Consider the following 21765-nt stretch of genomic DNA (forward strand, 5'->3'; position numbering starts at 1 on the left):
AAACTGGCTTTTTTTCTGCTCAGGTCTGCTGCTCCCTCACACACAGCCAGGCCTGTGGCTCATCTCCCTGTGGAGGAGGAGGAGGCAAAGCGCTGCTGGTGCCCAAGTAAGGGAGAAATACTCCACCTGTAGGAGGGCAGGGCTGGAGGGGAGGTGGCACAGGACAGGCACTGGCCTCTTTCTCCTATTCCCTACCCTAAGAGCATTGAGACCGCAGGTCAGTGTCTGTACTGCTCACAGGTGCCTGCAGCCCTGTATCCTCAGGATCCATCTTCTCTCCTTCTGTACGTAACATTTTTACTTTGCTTCTCACAGTTTGGGGCCAGCATTTGTGGACCTGGTACCTGGCACTGAAAGGCTGTGTCTCACACCGTGTTTTTTTGGTGAGCTTTTCCCATTGCAGCAGCAGAGCAGCAGCTAATTGCTTCTGGAAGACAACTGAAACAGCTTCTTTAGTGCATGCTTGAGCTCCTGGTTCCTCATGCTGTAGATGAGCGGGTTCAGTGCTGGAGGCACCACTGAGTACAGAACTGCCACCACAAAATCCAGGTATAGGGAGGAGATGGTGGGGGGCTTCACACCAGCAAACACGATAGTGCTGATAAACAGGGAGACCACAGCCAGGTGAGGGAGGCACGTGGTAAAGGCTTTGTGCAGGCCCTGCTCAGAGGGCATCCTCAGCACCGCCCTGAAGATCTGCACATACGACACCACAATGAAAACAAAGCAACCAGCACCTAAACAAAAGCTAAATGCAATAAACCCAACTTCCCTGAGGTAGGCATCTGAGCAGGAGAGCTTGAGGATCTGGGGGATTTCACAGAAGAACTGGTCCACAGCATTGCCTTGGCAGAGGGGCAGGAAAAATGTATTGGCCGTGTGCAGGACAGCATGGAGAAAGCCACTGCCCCAGGCAGCTGCTGCCATCTGGGCACAAGCTCTGCTGCCCAGGAGGCTCCCGTAGTGCAGGGGCTTGCAGATGGCAACGTAGCGGTCGTAGGCCATGATGGTGAGAACATAAAATTCTGCTGTAATCAAGAAGACTAATAGAAAGACCTGTGCAGCACATCCTTCATAGGAGATGACCCTGGTGTCCCACAGAGAATTGGTCACGGCTTTGGGGAGAGTGGTGGAGATGCAGCCCAGGTCGAGGAGGGCGAGGTTGAAGAGGAAGAAGTACATGGGGATGTGGAGGCGGTGGTCACAGGCTACGGCGGTGAGGATGAGGCCGTTGCCCAGGAAGGCAGCCAGGTAGATGCCCAGGAAGAGCGTGAAGTGCAGGAGCTGCAGCTCCCGCATGTCTGCAAATGCCAGCAGGAGGAACTCGCTCACAGAGCTGATGTTGGGCATTTGCTGCCCTTCATCAGGGACACTGCCAAAGAAGAAAAAATATAGAGTGTTAGGGAAAATTGCTCTGAGCTATAGCCATTTGATTCTTCAATGAAGCCTTCACATTGCCTTTCTTTCTAGGGGACCTTTTTGTCTCTCCCTGGCTGGAGCCCTGCTCTGTGCTGGCTGTGTCCTGTACACAGCAAATGCTTCTGCCCAGCAGCTCCCGATGGGCCACCTCTGCTCCAGAGCAGTGGTACACAGAGGTGCCAACAGAGCCATGTGCTTGGAGGAGGGTTCCAGGGAAGGGGATCCCTCTGTTGAGTGAGGGGTGTTTGGCTGTGTGACTCCATGTGAGTCTTCTCTGTTCCCCACCCTGAGAGAGGAAATCAGCTCACAGACTGCCTGTGTCTGGCTGGAGAGAATAGGAAGCATCTCCTCCTGCTTCACCCTCCGATTTTCACCCTCTGATTTCCTGTCAGAATCAGGCACCACCAGCTGCCACGCTGGGCAAGGGAGAGAAGCAGGCATGGGCAGGCAGGGCGGACCCAACCCGGTGCCGAGGCTGCGGTGTCGGTGAGGTAGAACCTGTCCTCACACCCCTGTGCCATCTGGCTGGCACAGACAGCAGAGGGAAAAGAGCTCTGGAGTGTAAGAAGCATTTGGAATATGCTCCTTGTCATATGGTAGGACTGCCTGCCCATGTCTCTGCTTCCATGCAGCTGTCCCTGCCAGCAGCTCTTTCTCTGTCCCCACGTCTCCTCCCATCCATGCTCACAGACCCCATCCCATCCACTGTGTGCCCAGCTCTGCCCTGCAGACACCTCCCGGGGATGGGGACAGCTCTGGGGACATCTCCCTCTCTGCAGGTCCTAAAGAACAGCTCAGAAAAGCCCTGGTGAAGTGTGTAAGCAGAGAGAAGGGAAGGAATATTCTCAGGTTCATCACTAACCTGTTTATGTCTCAGTTCAATGCAATAGGAAGTTCCTTCACCTGTGCAATCCCTACAACTCTGTTAACACAGAGCCTGCGCAAGAATTAGAGCAGGAAAATGCAGGCAGAGACTGCAGAAAGTGCCTTCTCTTTGCAGGCAGCCCCTGCCCTCCACTTCCTCTGCCCAAGGCTGCTCTGCAGCACCTTCTCCTCCACACAGCACGAGCCACAAGAGACATCCTGGCAGCTCCTGGCCAGGCAGAGACGTCCCGGATCCAGGAGCCCCTTCCAGGAACCTCTCCTGCACTGTCCTGCAGCCAGAGACTTACCGTGTGCAGAGCTGTGAAGGTTTCTCCTGCACTGAGCTCTCCTCTGCCCGCACCCTCCAGGCTGCCTGGAATACCGTTCTGCCTGGGTGCCTGCAGTCAGAGCCCCCAGCGCTGCTGCGCTGTGTAGAGGAGCTGCTCCTGGGCAGAGCTGTCTCCCTGCACCAGGGCCCTCTTGCCAGGAGCTCCCATTGGGCCCAGGAGCCCGGCCCAGCTCAGCACCAGAGGCCCAGCCCAAGGCATTGGAATCACCCCTCTGGGGGCTTTGGTGGTGAGCCCACGAACCTCAGGCACTGAGAGACAATTGAAGGAATCTCTCAAGAAGTCCAAGTCAGTTGCAAGTTTCCTGCAGTGTCCCCCTTAGGGCCAACACTGACACAGCCCCCTTGGAGCTCGTTAGAGCAGAACATTGGAGGCAGTGAGGACAAGGAGACAAAGGCAATGTGAAGGTGACACTGATGTGTAGAAAACCTGGATATATTTCACCAAAGAAAAGGACCATGCCTTGTCCCCTGGCACCCAGGAAGGGAGATCTGTTTCTGTCACACACTGCTCAGGGCTCTTCTTGGGGCAGTAGGAGATGGGGATGTGCATGGCCGAGTGCAGGAGAATGGTATGACCCCTGCCTGCTTCATGGGTGGGGTCTAGGAGGCAATGATTCCCTGGTACTTTAATGACAAGCTGCCTCCTCATAGGCCTTCAGTGGCAGAGACAACAGCCATAGCCATGGACACAAAGACCTGGATCCTGTTGGGACTTTCAGCCTTGCCACAGCCCTTGCTCCTCTCCACACCAGGCTGTCCTAAGGACTCCCAGACCTGTACTTCTTTCACTGTTGGTGTAGACCATTGTGCGGGTGGTGTCTCACTGGATCTGAGCTGAGTCTGATAACTCAGATCTTCTTGGTGGCCATGCTCCTCGTAAGGCAGCTCTGTAGGAGGCTGGCCTGGCTCCTGGTGAGCAGGCACCACTGCTCGTATGGATCCCTCGTGGTGCCCAGGCCCTCCTCCTCCTGGGCACTGCTCACTCAGCAGGGTCCCAGTCTGCCCTCATGTGTGGGGTTCCTCTTTCTCTGGTGCAGAACTAGGCTCTTCTCCTTGTAAATGTTGAGAGGTTTCTGTAGGGAAAATCCTGCAGTTTCTCAAGGTTCTCCTGGACAGATGCTCCATACTGTCAGCTGTTAATATCTGTAGGCAGATGGCTCACCCTAATTGTCCTGCCTCTCACAGTATAACACCATCAGGAGTTGCAGGACAATTTGGAGAATGCAGTAGTAACCAGTTGAATGGAATTGCAGCACAGAATCACAGAAGAGTAGGGAATGGACAGGTTCCACCTTTTCTGTGCTTCTCATATATGCTGTCATTTTGTCTGAAGCTAAATGTTGTTAGGCTATGCAAGGACAAAATCAGAAGGGCTAAAGCCCAACTGGAGCTCAATATGTCTATTACTGTTAAAGACAATAAGAAATGTTTTATTTGTTTGTTTAATAAACACATAAGAAAAAAAAAAAAAGAGAGAGAGAGAGAGAAGGAGAATTAAGGAGAATCTTCATCCTGTATTGGATGTGGGAAAACAGAATTAGAAGAGATGAGGAAAAGGCTGAAGTACTTAGTGCATTCTATACCTCAGTGTTTTATAGCAAGACCAGTTGTTCCCTTGGTACTCAGCTGCCTGAGCTGGTAGATAAGGACCTTGAGCAGAATGAAGCTCTCATAATCCATGAGGAAATGGTTAGAGAATTGCTACTGCACTTAGATGTACGCAAGTTTAGGGTGCTAGATGGGCTCCACCTCTTGGTACTGAGGGAGCTGGCTGAAGTGCTTGCCAAGCCACTTTTAAACATTTTTCAGCAGTCCTGGCTATCAGGGGAGGTCCCAGTCAACTGGCGACTAAAAAATACGACGGCCATCTACTAGAAGGGCTGGAAGGAGGATCTGGGGAACTATAGGCCTGTCAGTCTGACCCCTGAGCTGGGGAAGCTCATGGAGCAGATTATCTTGAGTACCATCATGCAACACTTCCAGGACAACCAGGTGATCAAGCCCAGTCAGCATGGGTTTATCAAAGGCAGGTCCTGCCTGACAAATCTGATCTTTTTCTAAGACAAGGTGTTGTGCTCAGTGAACGAGGGGATGGCTGTGGATGTGGTCTACCTAGACCTCTGTAAGGCTTTTGAAACCATTTTCCACAGCATTCTCCCAGGAGAAACTGGCTGCTCAAGGCCTGGATGAATGTACACTTCATTGGGTTAAAAACTGGCTGGGTGTCCAGGTCCAAAGAATCATGGTAAATGGAGCCAAAGGCAATTGAAGGCCAGTCACTAGTGGTGTCCCCCGGGGCTCAGAACTGGGGCCAGTTCTCTTCAATATCTTCAACAATGATCTGGATGAGGGGATCAAGTGCACCCTCAATAAGTTTGTAGACAACACCAAGTTAGGAGTGAGCGTTGGTCTGCTCAGGGGTAGGAAGGCTCTGTAGAGAAATCTGGATAGGCTGCACCCATGGGCCGAGGCCAACTCTATGAAGTTCAACAAGGCTATGTGCCGGGTCCTGCACTTGGGCACAACAACCCCATGTAATGCCACAGGCTGGGGGAAGAGTGGGTGGACAGCTGCCTGGCGGTAAAGGCCCTGGGGACAGTAATAGTCAGCTGGATATGAGCCAGAAGTGTGCTCAGGTGGCCAAGAAGGTCAACAGCATCCTGGATTGTACCAGGAACACTGTCATCAGCAGGAGTATGGAAGGGATTGTCCCTCTGTAACTCAGACCTGGTGAGGCCGCACCTCAAGTACTGTATTCAGCTCTGGGGCTCCCTGTGTAAGAAGGATATGGATCTATTAGAAAGAGTGCAGAGGAGGGCCATGAGGATGTCAAATGGGCTGGAGTACATCTCCTATGAAGACAGGCTGAGGGAGTTGGGGTTGTTCAGCCTGGAGAAGAGAAGGCTCTGGGGAGACTTTACAGTGGCCTTCCAGTACCTAAAGGGGACTACAGGAAAGCTGGGGAGGGACACTTCATCAAAAAGGGTAGTGATAGGACTAGGGGAAATGGTTTTAAACTGAAAGAGGGTAAACTTAGACTAGACAATAGAAAGAAGTTCTTTACTCAGAGGGTGGTGAGGAACAGGCTGCCCAGAGAAGTTGTGGATGCCCCATCTCTGGAATTGTTCAAGGCCAGGTTGGATGGGGCTTTGAGGAAGGTCTGGAAGGTTTGACCTGGTCTAGCGGAAGGTGTCTCTGCCTATGGCAGGAGAGTTGGAGTTACATCGAGGCCGCTCGAGGGAGCTGCCAGGACCCGGCAGCCCTCGTGAGGGAGGCTGACGAGGCGGCTGACGAGGCGTAGGCGGAGCCAGCAGCGCCCCCTCCCCGGCCGTTCAAAAGGAGCCCCTAGGGAGCGCGAGCGACCAGGAGCGCAGCGAACAGGACGGGCAAACAGGGCGTGGCGTGTCAGAAGGGCGGGGCGCGGCAGTTTGCGCGGCAGTTCGAGCAGGGAGGGCGGAGAGGGCAGAGTTTCCCCCCGCCCATAAGAACAACACCTTTAACGGCTGTCGACTGCTAACTAGGCTGCAATGGTCTACACCAGGCAGACTGCTCTCTCTAGAAAGTCTGTGTCCACCCAGACTGACCGCCTGCTCAACAATGCGGCAGTTCAGGTCTCTGGGTGCAGGGAGTGTCTGAGTCTGTTGCTGCCATCTGAGGGAGGCAGAGGCTCCGTGTGTGTGAGGTGCGAGCAGGTGGATGACCTGGTCCGCCTGGTGACAGAACTCAAAGAGGAGGTGGATAGGTTGAGGGCTATCAGGGAGTGTGAGCGGGAGATAGACTGGTGGAGCGACTCCCTGCAGGGCTTGAAGGAGAGGTACCGGGGCGAGACACCCCAAATGGGGGTGGACCCCCTGCCCTGTCGCTGTCGGGCAGAGGGAGGGGACCTAGGAGTTGAGGAGGAATGGAGACAGGTCCCTGCTCGACCTCGCAGGCAACACACCCCCCCACCGGCCCCTCCTTCCCAGGTGCCCTTACATAACAGATTTGAGGCCCTGGAGCTTGAGAGGCCGGTGGGTGAGGATGAGGTAGAAAGTCTACCCAGGAGGATGCCTAGGGCGAGGAAGCTGACTCCATGCCTCAAGACAGCCTCCACCAAGAAAGACAGAAGGGTGATCGTTGTAGGTGACTCCCTTCTCAGGGGAACAGAGGGCCCTATTTGTCGACCTGACCCTACCCGTAGGGAAGTCTGCTGCCTCCCTGGGGCCAGGGTCAGGGATGTTGCCAGGAAGCTTCCCAACCTGGTTCGCCCCTCTGACTACTACCCTCTTTTGATAGTCCAGGCTGGCAGTGATGATATTGAAGAGAGAAGCCTGAAGGCTATTAAAAGGGACTTTAGGGGACTGGGACGGTTAGTGGATGGAGCGGGAGTACAGGTGGTGTTTTCGTCCATCCCTGCAGTGGCAGGGAGGGGTACCGAGAAGACACGGAAAGCCCACCTGATTAACACGTGGCTCAGAGGCTGGTGCCAATACAGAAATTTTGGGTTTTTTGACCATGGGGCGCTTTACTCGGCACCCGGCCTGGTGACCGCAGACGGGTCCCTATCTCCAAGGGGAAAACGGATCCTAGCCCAGGAGCTGGCAGGGCTCGTTGAGAGGGCTTTAAACTAGGAAAGAAGGGGGACTGGGCTGAAATAAGTCTTGTTGGAGCTCTACCAGGGGGAACAATGGCAAGGCCAGGGGAGAAGGCAATGGCCCGACTGAAGTGCATCTACACTAATGCACGCAGCATGGGTAACAAACAAGAGGAGCTGGAAGCCATCGTGCAGCAGGAAGGCTATGACTTGGTTGCCATCACGGAAACGTGGTGGGACCACTCTCATGACTGGAGTGCTGCAATGCCTGGCTATAGGCTCTTCAGAAGGGACAGGCAGCACAGAAGGGGTGGTGGTGTGGCTCTCTATATTAGAGAGTGTTTTGATGTTGAGGAACTTGAGGCTGGGAATGATAAGGTTGAGTCTCTTTGGGTTAGGATCAGAGGGAAGGCCAACAAGGCAAGCATCCTGGTGGGGGTCTGTTATAGACCACCGAACCAGGATGAGGAGACGGATGAGGAGTTCTACAGGCAGCTGGCAGAAGCCGCGAAATCGTCAGCGCTTGTTCTTGTGGGGGACTTCAACTTCCCAGACATATCCTGGAAGCACAACACAGCCCAGAGAAAGCAGTCTAAGAGGTTTCTGGAGAGCGTGGAAGATAGCTTCCTGACGCAGCTGGTTAGTGAGCCTACCAGGGGAGGTGCCCTGCTAGACCTTCTGTTCACAAACAGTGACGGACTGGTGGGAGATGTGGTGGTCGAGAGCTGTCTTGGGCAGAGTGACCACGAAATGGTTCAGTTCTCTATTCTTGGCGAAGTCAGGAAGGGGACCAGTAAAACCGCTGTCTTGGACTTCCAGAGGGCTGACTTTGAGCTGTTCAGGACACTGGTTGGCAGAGTCCCTTGGGAGGAGGTTCTGAAGGGCAGAGGAGTCCAGGAAGGCTGGGCACTCTTCAAGAAGGAAATCTTAATGGATCAGGAGCGGTCTGTCCCCACATGCCCGAAGACGAGCCGGCGCGGAACTAGACCGGCCTGGCTGAACAGAGAGTTGTGGCTCGAGCTTAGGAGAAAAAAGAGGGTTTATAATCTTTGGAAAAAAGGGTGGGCTACTCAAGAGGACTATAAGGATGTTGCAAGGCTGTGCAGGGATAAAATTAGGAAGGCCAAAGCTCATCTGGAGCTCAATCTGGCTACTGCCATTAAAGATAACAAAAAAAGTTTTTACAAATACATCAGCACAAAAAGGAGGACTAAGGAGAATCTCCATCCTTTACTGGATGCGGGGGGAAACTTAGTTACAAAAGATGAGGAAAAGGCTGAGGTACTCAATGCCTTCTTTGCCTCAGTCTTTAGTGGCAAGACCAGTTGTTCTCTGGATACCCAGTACCCTGAGCTGGTGGAAGGGGATGGGGAGCAGGATGTGGCCCTCGCTATCCACGAGGAAATGGTTGGCGACCTGCTACAGCACTTGGATGTACTCAAGTCGATGGGGCTGGATGGGATCCACCTGAGGGTATTGAGAGAACTGGTGGAGGAGCTGGCCAAGCCGCTTTCCATCATTTATTGGCAGTCCTGGCTATCAGGAGAGGTCCCAGTCGACTGGCGGCTAGCAAATGTGACGCCCATCTACAAGAAGGGCCGCAGGGTAGACCCGGGGAACTATAGGCCTGTTAGTTTGACCTCAGTGCCAGGGAAGCTCATGGAGCAGATTATCTTGAATGTCGTCACGAGGCACTTGAAGGGCAACCAGGCGATCAGGCCCAGTCAGCATGGGTTTATGAAAGGTAGGTCCTGCTTGACGAACCTGATCTCCTTCTATGACCAAGTGACGCGCCTGGTGGATGAGGGGAAGGCTGTGGATGTGATCTACCTTGACTTCAGTAAGGCTTTTGACACTGTTTCCCACAACATTCTCCTCAAGAAACTGGCTGCTCAGTGGCTTGGACTGGCGTATGCTTCGTTGGGTTAAAAACTGGCTGGATGGCCGGGCCCAAAGACTTGTCGTGAATGGAGTCAAATCCAGTTGGAGGCCGGTTACTAGTGGAGTCCCCCAGGGCTCAGTGCTGGGGCCGGCCCTCTTTAATATCTTTATCGATGACCTGGACGAGGGGATCGAGTGCACCCTCAGTAAGTTTGCAGATGACACCAAGTTAGGTGCGTGTGTCGATCTGCCCGAGGGAAGGAAGGCTCTGCAGGAGGATCTGGATAGGCTGGACCGATGGGCTGAGGTCCACTGTATGAAGTTCAACAAGGCCAAGTGCTGGGTCCTGCACCTGGGGCGCAACAACCCCGAGCAGCGCTACAGGCTGGGAGATGAGTGGTTGGAAAGCTGCCTGGCAGAGAAGGACCTGGGAGTACTGGTTGATAGGCAGCTGAATATGAGCCAGCAGTGTGCTCAGATGGCCAAGAAGGCCAACAGCATCCTGGCTTGTATAAGAAGCAGCGTGGCCAGCAGGTCTAGGGAAGTGATTGTCCCCCTGTACTCGGCTCTGGTGAGGCCACACCTCGAGTACTGTGTTCGGTTTTGGGCCCCTCGCTACAAGAAGGACATGGAGGTGCTCGAGAGAGTCCAGAGAAGGGCGACAAAGCTGGTGTGGGGTCTGGAGAACAAGTCTTACGAGGAGCGGCTGAGGGAGCTGGGCTTGTTTAGCCTGGAGAAGAGGAGGCTCAGGGGAGACCTCATCGCTCTCTATAGGTACCTTAAAGGAGGCTGTAGAGAGGTGGGGGTTGGTCTATTCTCCCACGTGCCTGGTGACAGGACGAGGGGGAATGGCCTAAAGTTGCGCCAGGGGAGGTTTAGGTTGGATATTAGGAAGAACTTCTTTACTGAAAGGGTTGTTAGGCATTGGAATGGGCTGCCCAGGGAAGTGGTTGAGTCGCCATCCCTGGAGGTCTTTAAAAGACGTTTAGATGTAGTCCTTAGTGATATGGTTTAGTGGAGGTTTTGTTAGTGTTAGGACAGAGGTTGGACTAGACGATCTTGGAGGTCTCTTCCAACCTAGGCGATTCTGTGATTCTGTGATTCTGTGATACATGATATTTAAGGTCCTATCCTACACAAACTCTTCTGTGATTCTGTAAATATGAAACACAGCACCATACCAGCTACTAGGAATTAAAAATAACTTTATCTCAGCCAAAACTAGGACAATATCCACTGCTTATTCCATACCATCTCTGTCATGCTCAGGTCTGACATTTTCCAATTAATCACCACCACCTTTCCTGTCTTTTGATATGCACACAAAAGTGTCATGCCCTTAGTCTATTGGTGTCTGTAGTAGTATTAATAATAATAATAATAATAAATTATTATTCCTTTTGTGTCCTTTTTTTTTTTTTTTTTTCCTCCCTGTTCTGTACTCCATCCCATTGGATGAATAGCTTTGTAGTGCTGACCTGCCTGCCAAACAACAGCCAAACAAAGTCAAACAACAGCAAATCTTTTTGGTGCCTAGCATGGAGCACAAAGTTTGAGATGACAGATCTGACCAGAGCATTTTAAAAGTAAATTGTTATAAGCATTAGATCAGTTTAACAGTTGCTGATCACAATGGTGATTTTTTTTGATCTTGGGTCTGTTGTGCTTCTTTTCAGAATTGTATTGTACAGCACATTACTAACTGTCTGTCTTCCATGTCATGCTGTTTATCAATTCTGGGGGCTGGTTTAAGGTTACTCTTTTGCTGTACTGGATAACACTGACTTATGATAGGATAAAATTATGGCCGCCTCCACACTTTGGGAACCATCTCTTCATCTCTTAGAAACTATTAAGTATTACACTCTTTTATACTCTTTGCCTTTTCTCCTCAGAGAGTAAATCTATGCAGGGCAGCAGAGGAAGTGTGTGGAGGGGTGGGGGCAGAATCCTTTCTTCCCCACTTCTTCACTGTCCCTTTCTCCTTCACCTCCCCCTTCTCCTCCAGGCTAATTACAATAGCTCTTCAAAGCTTTGAATATCCTTGGGATGGTCAAACCAGCATGTTCCTATTGTTATGTCTCCTGAATGTGTTTCAGCTTTTGTTTAATGTCAAACAACCACTTAAGCATGCCATCCAGAGATCTGTCCAGAGGCAGGAGAGTTAGGAGTGGCAGGGAGTGTGGGAGGTTATGGGCAGGTACCTAGAGCAGTGGGCACATCCAGCGCTTTGGAACTTCACCTCTGAGGAAGTGCAGAATCCTAAAAAACCTGTGAAATGCTTAAAAAAGGTGTGTCATCACCCTGGCAATTCCAAAGACACAAATCACTGCAATGTGCTGGGGCTTGACCTATGCTCAACAAGCCATAGTCAACACCTCCCCAACCCCTGTGACTTTTCCTGCAGGCACATGCCAGCCCCTGTGACAGGCCCAGAAGCCACTCCTACCCTTGCAAAGGGCCTAACAGCCACTTCAAACCCTGCAACAGTCCCTGCAGGTGCTCCAGCTCCAGAGGTGAGCCCAAAGTTAAACCAACCCCTGTGACAGGTCCTATAGCCACTCCAAAACCTGCAAGAGGCCCTGCAGCCATTCCAACTCCTCTGAAAGGCCCCGCAGCCTGAACAACTCCTGTGATTGGGCCTCTGCAGCCACTCCAGCCCCTGCGATGGGCCCCAGGGCTGGGCCAGAGAACCAGCTTGTGCCAGTATCGGTTGCCTCTACATGCAAGAGAAAACAATGGGTGTGAAAGTCAGTTTTTCTTTAGAAAGGAAAGAAACTCCTACCCAGATGAGAAAGGAGGAAGAAGAAGATGAGGCAGGTTTCTCCAAAGAAGGGCCATCGTGAAAGCAGGAGGACAAAAAAGAAGAGATCATATAAACATCAGAAACCAAGTGATCCCTTTCCCAGGGTAAGCTATGAGATAAGGGAAAAGATTTCAGCCATCATCTCAGTGAGCACATTGTCAACTGGCAGCTCCAGTGCATGGAGAAAGAGCGCCAATAGCCTGGAATTAGAGGGCAGGGAAGCCAAGCAGCTGGGATCCCCCTCTAGCGAAGGGATGATTGACAAAGCCATTGGAAAAGGACACAAGAAACTTAATCCTGTCAGGCGTCAAGGAAAGGTATCCCTTCAAGAAAGATCTTGTATGTCAACCAGGGAAGTGGACCACCATGCAGAGGGGTATCCGGTACCTGAGGGAATTAGTCATGCTGAAGGCGATTTGTAGAAACCTAGACAACAAACAGCTATCCAAAGATCCAGGTGAAGTCAAGTGCACATGACCCATGTGGCAGACGATTATACAGAGAGCACCATCATCATATGCCAACTCATTGGCAGTAATGACCTGCAAAGACAAAGAGGAACCCGCAGTGGATGAATTGGCTAGCCAACTATGGCATTACAAAGAAAGTCTCTCTTGTTCCCTATGGACTTGTGTCTCATCTATGGAGAAACTTTCTCATGAGATGCAAGAACTACAAGAGAATACATCTGCCTCCCCAGCTGAATGAACCAACACCTCAACTGTCAGGTGTAAGCATCCCTCTGCTCAAGAAAGTTGATATAGTAGGTACATACTAAGTGCCACCCTGTGGTATTAACTGTGTGACTATGGAAAGGCCATGAGAAAATGGGATGCAAAAATCTACCTCCACCCTAAAGGCATGGATACATGAAGCGCAAGGTAAAACTGTGGCTAAAAGGGGTTCTGATAAAATTTCTGCTCCAGTTTCTAGTGGGCAGTCCTCCAAACGCAGTGATGAATACTATGAGCAGGACTAGAGGGACCCTGCCTCAAGCCAAGGGGAGTAAAGAGACAATCAGGTTTATTGGACTGTGTGGATTAAATGGCCTGGCACATCAGACCCATAAAAGTATAAGGCACTAGTGGACACTGGAGCACAGTGTACTGTGATGTCATCAAGCTATAAAGGGGCAGAACCCATCTGTATTTCTGGACTGACATGGGGATCCCAACTGTTAACTGGAGACGGAGGAAATTAAACAGTTGTGTGCCTTGCTGATCTCTCACAGTACCCTTCTATTGTGGGGTTGCTGAGGGTGGAAGAAAGGAAGGTGTCCATCAGTACCACAGGAGCGCGCCAGCAGAAATATTGCACTGAGACTCCCTGATTCCCGTCCATGAGCTGGTTCATCGACTGGAGAGCCAAGGATCGATCAGCTAGACTCGCTCCCCTTTTAATTGTCCTCTATGGATACTGCAAAGGTCTAATGGTGAGTGGAGGCTAACAGTGGACTATCGTGGCCTGAATGAAGTCTCACTACTGCCGAGTGCTGCAGTGATGGGCATGCTAGATCTTCAATACAAACTGGAGTCAAAGGCAGCCTACTGCTATGCCACAATTGATATCCCTAATGCATTTTCTCCATTCCTTTGCCAGCAGCATGCAGGTAACAGTTTGCTTTAATTTGGAGGGGCACCCAGTCCACCTGAAATCAACTGCCCCAGGGGTGGAAACACAGCCCTACCATTTGCCATGGACAGACCCAGACTGCCCTGGAACAGGGGGAAGCTCCTGAACACCAGCAGTACATTGATGGCATCATCATGTGGGGTTACAAAGCAGAGGCTGTTCTTGAGAAAGGGGAGAAAATGTACCAAATCCTTCTGAAATATGATTTTACATTAAACAAAATAAGGTCAAGGGACCGGCACACTGGATCCTGATGCAGGCTGGCCAGGGTCAAGGGGGCTGCAGCTCTGGCTCGGGCTGGGCATCGGTCAGTGGGTGGCAAGCAATTGCATTGTGCATCCCTTGCTTTCTACATATTATTACTATTATTATTATTATCATCATCATCATCTCTTCCTTTTCTGTCCTATCAAACTGTCCTTATCTCAACACATGAGCTTTTTGGGGGTAAGGGTGAGCTGTGTGGTGCTGAGCTGCCTGCCAGCTTAAAGCACAACATGCTTGACAACCACACTCTAATAACACAAATCACATGTCTTCCCGTGTTCAGAGAGAAGCAGTCTGAGATGACTTCAGTCTGCTGCAAGCACCACACCCCAGCAGAGACCCTGCTGCCTTCAGGAGCTGTCAGCCCTGAGGCCTTGGGGACACCTTGAGGGAGCCCAGTGGCACAGAGCAAGCGATGCCATGGTCAGGTGCTGAGCTGGGCCAGGCTCCTGGGCCCAAGAGGAGCTCCTGGCAAGTGGGCAGCACTGCAGAGAGACAGCTCTGCCCAGGAGCAGCTCCCCTGCACAGTGCAGTAGGGCTGGGAGCTCTGACCACAGGTGGCATGAGGAGAGGAGAGAAGGAGAGAGGGGCTGGAGGCAGTGAGGAGCGCAACAACAGAGGGCAGCATGTGGCAGGACACATCTGCAGACTCTTGACACCGTGAGTCTCTGGTAGCAGGGCAATGCAGGTGTAGTTGCCAAAGGGGTCCTCTACAGCTGGCACATCCGATGGCTGATAGCATCTGTCAGGATAGGTCTCACTCCACCTGTAATGTGGACTAGAAGATGCTTTAGAGAATGGCATTTATGAGGGGGCATTTCCAGAGGAAGACCAAGGCTTGGTTAATCTGAAGAGGCTTTTTTTGGTTGTGTGCTTTCAGATTCCTGCAGTGGAGGGGAAGCAGGTTTCATGGCAATGGATTTTCTGAATTGTAGAGGAGACTGAGATTCCTAGAGTATTGCACTGAGAGATCAATATGTCAACGATGAACTTGATAAAGTCCCTTCAGGCACCTCAGCTTAAAGACTGCACCAACATCATGTTTGTGGTCTCCTCAGGTTTTAATTGAGCTGATCTTTAGGAGCTGCAACCCCTGTGATGCCCATGGACAGGGCCCTGTACTCAGGAGTCCTCTGCAGGGCAGAGCTCAGCACACAGCTTAAGGGGTGGGGTCTGTGAGCGTGGACAGGGAGGAGATGTGGGGACAGAGAACCCGCTCCCAGCAGGGACATGGGCAGGCAGCAGGGACATGGGCAGGTGGTGAGAGGGAGCTGCTGCCAGAAATGCTGTGTGAGGGAGGGCTCAGGCACCTCCCTGCCATCCCCTGCAGGGCAGGCACCTTCCCTGGGACACCCCCTGCTCTCCTCTCCCACCAGCAGAGCCTCTGCCCTCAAGCCCCCGGTGTCCCCAGCAGGAGCTGCCTCCTCTGCAGACAGATCTGCAGCAGAGGAGGATCTGCTGCGTCCGTCTGTCCCTCCCTGGCCTTGCCTTCCTTGGCAGCAGCACGCTGGCATTCCTCCTGGCTTCTCCACCTGGCCGTGCTGCTGCTGTTCTTGTTTCCAGGCTGGCTGGGGATGGGGGTTTCACATGCACATGGAGTGAGCCCTCAGTGTGCTTGGGGGAAGGGGAGTATGGGGACAGGGTGAAGGGTCTGGAGATGTGCACTTTGAGCATGGATTCAGCAGTGCCCTGGTTCTTTTCAGGTGAACATGTGAGTGTAATTATCCCGCAGCTCATAGACATGGCAGCAGAAGAGAGCAGCCTTTATGGACAGACTGGCTGTCCCCTCTGAAGGAAGACTCTGCACTAAAGGGACAGTCCGTTTGCCTCTGTGGAGCCACAAGGTTTCCCCTGGAGTGCAGCAGGAACGACAGTATACAGAAAAGAAATCCAGACAGGCCTGCTCTGCAGTTGGGTGAATTTGGAAAGGCAATGTGGATAATCACCTGATATGAGGAGTGAATTTTATCTGTGATTACCACATTCCCCTTTCCTTATTATTATAGGTGAGGACTGACTGCAACATTGCCCACAGTAGAGTATCCTACTCCCAGGGACACCCTCAGGCAGCATCAGTCACAACTCAAGAAATGAACCTGCAACATCTATGATGAATACTCCAAAACTGAATTAGTTCTTACCAGATAATTCTGTTGTACTTCCTTACTGCCTTTTTCCTCTGTGGTCAGGACCCCATGCCTAGAACTACGAAATGCCCAACAGCAGTTCCATCACCGTGTTCCTCCTGCTGGCATTTACAGACACGCGGGAGCTGCAGCTCCTGCACTTCGCGCTCTTCCTGGGCAACTACCTGGCTGCCCTCCTGGGCAACGGCCTCAGCCTCACCGCCGTAGCCTGTGACCACCGCCTCCACACCCCCATGTACTTCTTCCTCCTCAACCTCGCCCTCGGCTGCATCTCCATCCACTCTCCCCAAAGCCATGGCCAATTCCCTCTGGGACACCAAGGACATCTCCTATCAAGGATGCGCATCTCAAGTCCTTTTTTTAGTCTCATTCTTTGATGCAGAGTATTCGCTCATCACTGTCATGGCATACGACCGCTATGTTGCCATCTGCAAGCCCCTGCACTATGGGAGCGTCCTGGGCACCAGAGCTTGTGCCTAGATGGCAGCAGCTGCCTGGGGCAGTGGCTTTCTCCATGGTGTCCTGCACACGGCCAATACATTTTCCCTGCCCCTCTGCCAAGGCAATGCTGTGGAGCAGTTCTTCTGTGAAATCCCCCAGATCCTCAAAGCTTTCCTGCTCAGACTCAGACTACCACAGGGAACATGTGGTTATTGGTTTTAGCCTTTGTGTATTCTTTTGTCATTTTGTTTTCATTGTGGTGTCGTATGTGCAGATCTTCAGGGTGGTGCTGAGGATGCCCTCTGAGCATGGCCGGCACAAAGCCTTTTCCACATGCCTCCCTCACCTGGACGCGGTCTCCCTCTTTCTCAGCACAATCATGTTTGCCCACCTAAAGCCCACCAGCATCTCCTTCCAATCCTTGGACCTGGTGGTGTCATTTCTGTACTCGGTGGTGCCTCCAACAGTGAACCCCCTCATCTACAGCAAGAGGAACCAGGAGCTGAAGGATACAGTGAGGAAACTCTTTGAAAATTTTCCATATCAGTAATGTTCATATATTCCTTAAAGGATTCCCACAATATCTCAGAAAATGTTTTGCCAATGTTTTTCTTTTCTTTTTTTTTTTTTATGTTCTCAAATGATTTTGACTTTAATCCTGCTTTTCTTAGTGTTCTGCCTGTAAATTCATTAATTTATTCTATACTAATCACCTTCTGTACCTATACAACCAGGCTTCCTGTGCAGATAAAAACAATAAAGATGCCATCAGAACCTCACTGGTCTAAGGTCCAATCTGATCACACCTTTTCTAGTGCTGGGGGAGCAGCCCCAGCACGCAGGAGGGGCTCAGGGCCAAGAGCCCAGCTGCCACATGGAGGAGCAGCCCCGGTGACCCTCAGGGCTGCCCTTCACTGCCCACTGGGCTCTGCCTCTGCCTCTCTGCTGCCTTTGGGTTGGGGCTGCTGCTTCCCTGGAGCCATGGCCATGGCCAGCAGCGGGATGTGGCCTTTTCACTGCTGCTTTCTTTTTGCTTCCTCATTGTTTTCTTCTGTTCTTGTATTTGGGTAAGCCCTGAGGTCTTGTGTGCCTTGATTACAGTCTTGCTGTCTCTGCAGAGGTGTCCATATGGCTGCAGGCAGCAGCAGGCAATGTGCAGCCCTGGGTCACAGCTGACTTCCCTGATACCACCACGGAAACAAAAAGGGCTGCTCATGGCAAACCCTGAAGCCTGGTTGCCTCTTCCAAAGCTGCTGTCAGGAATACAGCCAAGGGGTTGCTCCCTGCTCTTTTGTTTTCTGGGGTTCTTCATGGAGTGAAGGACACAGGCTTCCTGTCCTCAGGTTCATTAGGTTCACAGGGTAGGTCTGTGAGGAGACCAGGGCTGGACCAAGATCTCCCTTTATGACAGCACTTACCAAATCAGAAAACAACAGGTCTTGGACTCATCTGTATGGGAATGTGCACCTGCTTTGGGTATGATGGTCGACGCCAGCCTGGAGAGGAATCTGGATCTGCCAGGAGATGTCAGGGGATCTGCAGGGACAATGTGCTCAGTGGGTAGTGATTAGAACCTCATAAAATGAATGACCATCCAAAGAAGAGTCTGGTAAAGGAAAAGGCGAATCTGAGGACTCCTTGGTCTAAGGAGGGCTCTGCAATGCCAGGAGAGGTGGTGAAGAGCGAGTAGGCGAAGGCACGTAAGACTGAAGAATAATAGAAGAGACCGTATTTGAAATCTTGTGTGCCACCTCTGGTACTGCACTTGCCTGCCCTTTGTGCCCTTAGAGACACCCCATGGTCCTGCCAAGCACTGCCTGGTGCTGAGCCAGGTCTCCTGTACTGGCTTGGGGAGTGGGGCTGGCCCTGCGGGGCATAGGCACTCTGTGCTGGGGATCTCCCAGGCAAGAGACCACGGCTCCTGCAGCTTCACGGACCTCCATTTCCTGAGCCGTGGCTGACCCCAGCCCAGGGGCTGCTGGAGAGCCCAACCAAAGAGGCCGCCTTTGTCCCAGCAGCTGCGGTGCCTTGCGAGGGGCTGGGGCTGTGGTGGCCGTGCCTACAGCCCTGCAGCAGCCTGCAGTGGGCACTGCCATGAGGCCAGCCCAGCCTGGGCTGCAGGACTGGGCTGGGCTGGGCTGGGGAGAGGGCAGGGAGGTGGGGAGAGGTGGGCAGGGGCTGGGCTGGGCTGGGCAGTGTGCGGCAGAGGGCAACAGCAGCGTCAGGGAGTGGTGGGAGCATGCAGGGGAGGGCTCCCAGCAGGGCTTGGTGCTGCAGGGCCAGGGCTGCGTGAAGGGAGCCCAGAGCTGCAGGGGCAGGGGAGAGGAGGCCGCTCTGGGCCCTAGCTGGCCTGGGAAGAGCAGGAAGGGGGCCCAGTGCATTCATCCTCTCACCGCAGCCCGCCAGGACCGGCAAGGTGGTCATGGAGTGTCCAGGGCCAGACACTTCCACGTGGTGTGCAGGGAGAAGGCAAAGCCTTCTAAGGGGAACAGAGGGCCCCATATGTCCGCCGGACCCTACCCGTAGGGAAGTCTGCTGCCTACCTGGGGTCCAGGTCAGGGACATTGCCAGGAAACTTCCTGACCTTGTCTCTGCTGGGCCCCAACTTCCACACCCAAATGTGTCCCTTGGCTGTCAGCTCCGTCTCCCCTGCCCTACAGGATGACAGAGCCAGAGTGGGATGTGTTACCTTTAGGTAACGTCGTGCTTCTGTATATTGGTGGTGGCATAGAAAGACAGTTCCTTCACCAGTGATTTACATCCTTCTTCGTGTTAGGACATATCGTCCTTCACTCTGCTTTATCTTAGATGAACTGGATTAGGTCTCCTTGATTGGTCTTAGGCACAATGCAGTGCTTTTTGCCTTCTGCCAAAGCAGCACAATACATATGACTTTCCCTTACTCTGTGCATTGACCTGACAGGTCATTTCACATTTTTCACTTTCATATTCCCAGTTTGAAAGGGAGGATTTCCCAAAGTGGGGCAAACTGATGGGTTCTGCCTCAGCCATTTGAAATGTCCTGCTCTTGAGTCTTTCAGCCTGAGTTTTTCACAGTTGACCCAGGATGGTAAATGGATGTTTAGGTGTCTACTAGGAACAAGGGAGAGTATCTTGGGATCCCAGTGGCCATTTCAACTTCAGATCAACCCCAAGAACCCACTGAAGAAGGGGTTTGTCTTTGAAGGGGTTTCATGTGCTGGGTTGGCCTGCAGTTTCAGGTTCAAAGACCACTGCTGGCAGTGGATGTGCCCTGGGAACTCTTGTCTGTCTCCACCTGATCCACCAATGGGCTCTGGTCTCCTGCAGGTCCTTTCACACAGCTTCCATTCCAGGGAATTACTTTAAATGCACCAGAGCCTCTGGAGGCCTAATGATTTTATTGAAGGCATAACCATGAAATGTGACTTCAAGGAAATATTTCAAATGTGAATAAACTACTCTGAAGATCTTGGCACTGGTTGCTTATGGTCAGACAGCAAAGCTCTGCCTGAATACCCAGTAATTTGTTCAGTACTTAACTAATAAAGCAACTATTTATAACCTCAAATGATTCAATCCCTTCCCTAAAATGTCACACAGTGTATCATGAAGGAATGTGAATTTTAAAGATCTGTATTCGTCACAGGAAAACAAATACTGATGTTCTGTACTTGCATTGTCGTTGCTTTGTCTGTCATGGTGTGCTTCCTCATCTTCCAGGTACTTGCATCTGTCTTGATTAAACAGTCCATGTTGGATGTCCTTTGTCCAGCTGCCTGTCTGGACCTATGCACTTCCCATGGTTCTCCTGCTTTGCCCTCCCCTTATTCTTTGATCATTCAGACCTGCTCTCACCCAACCCAGCTGCTGCTTTGAGCTTCAGGGAGTTCAAGCTTGCTCATCTATCAGCAGTCTGTCTAATTGTGTCCTAAGGAAACTCCTCATCATTTATCACTGAATTCATATCATATGGATTAATACTTATCTTAATACTTATAATTTCCTATCTCTCAGTATAAAACCCTTATTGTGCAGTCATCCTTTTGGGAAGGTATACCTCACTGGAGGCATACAAGATGAGGAGCTTTCTTTGCTTTTTAGAAAATTGCAGCATGTTTTCCTGTTGTTTGTTTGGAAACAGGAAAAACCCTTCTGTGCCTGAGTGCAGACAGCTCTATAAGGAGCTGGTGTAAAGCAGCAGTAACATCCAGCTGCAGACTACAGTGCAGAAATGTGGTGTAAGGAAAAGTGATGCAAGCGCCAATGAGAGAAATGGCAGGGCTGGGGTGGTGAGGAATAAGGTTGTCCATGCAGTCAGACCTCTCTGCTTTTCCTCCCTATGCATGTCTCCAAAGTCACCCTGGGTCAGTATCAGTAGGAGAATGATGCTCCAAACTGAAATGCAGCAAAATCCATCCTTTAAAATGAGAAAGGATTTTTATTAGATGCTCTTTGAAATCTTCCTCCTTAACTACACCATGAAAGCTCTCCAATTAGCTGTACAAGTCTTGAAGAAAACTTTGGGAGAGATATGGCTCCTTAGGAGTTTCTGCATTTTAATGAGTTCCATGGTGTATTTTGGTGCTGAGTCTATGAAGCACAGGTACTGAGAGGAGAATGATGCAATTGCTTAAGAAAGTAAAGTCAGAAGGAACAGTCGAATTGACTTGGGGTATTAATGGGCCCCACTGAGGGCTGTTACCATACAAAGCCTCCCCAGGGACTTGTTAGGGCAGATAATTGGAGGCCATGATTGCAGGTAGGCAAAGGCACTGTACTGAGAAAAGTCTTGGTTTGTTTTAGTGAAGTAAAAGGTCCAAGGCCTGACCCCAGCCACTGGGAGGGGAGATCCTGAACCCCCACATCTCGCTCAGGGCTCTTCCTAGGGTCTGTGGGATGTGGTGGGCAGTGCGATCCCATGAGAAGAACAGTGGTATGACACCTCTCCACCTCTGCATAGGGTTGCAAGGAAGCAATGAGGTTAGCTTGCAATGAATATAACATGTCTCCTCATAAACTCTAGCCAAAGGGACAAAAATGTCAGGGCTCTTGGGGCCTTCCATTCTTGCCAGCGCCCTCTACCTTCTCCTCTGCAGGCTTTCCTGTGCTGTGCCACACTTTGTCCTATTTCCTTGAAGTCTGCAGACACCCATCTCTGTTCACCACCTTGATCTCATCCCAGCATTTCCATCATTTCACCAATGTCTTGTCAACCCTCACCAGCTGTTCCTTGAAACACATAGCCAGGGTCTGACCACAACACTCTTGGGGAGACCTCTGGCACCACATGCACTGACCCTTTGAGGGATATTTCTTCCTTCTCATGGCCAGTGCCACCCTTCCAAGATACGCTTTGTGGCAGTTTTTTCTCGTCCTGCTCTTTTCTACTTCCAAAGAAAGCTCC

General features: G+C 51.6%; 1 pseudogene; it reads right to left on the reverse strand.

Annotated features, from left to right (window-relative positions):
* Nucleotides 1-417: 417 nt before the first annotated feature.
* The window catches only part of LOC118261124 (olfactory receptor 14C36-like), a 28656-nt pseudogene continuing 7308 nt past the window's right edge, over nt 418-21765 (reverse strand).

This window comes from Cygnus atratus, chromosome 34 (assembly GCF_013377495.2).
Source record: "Cygnus atratus isolate AKBS03 ecotype Queensland, Australia chromosome 34, CAtr_DNAZoo_HiC_assembly, whole genome shotgun sequence".
Classification (NCBI taxonomy): domain Eukaryota; kingdom Metazoa; phylum Chordata; class Aves; order Anseriformes; family Anatidae; genus Cygnus; species Cygnus atratus.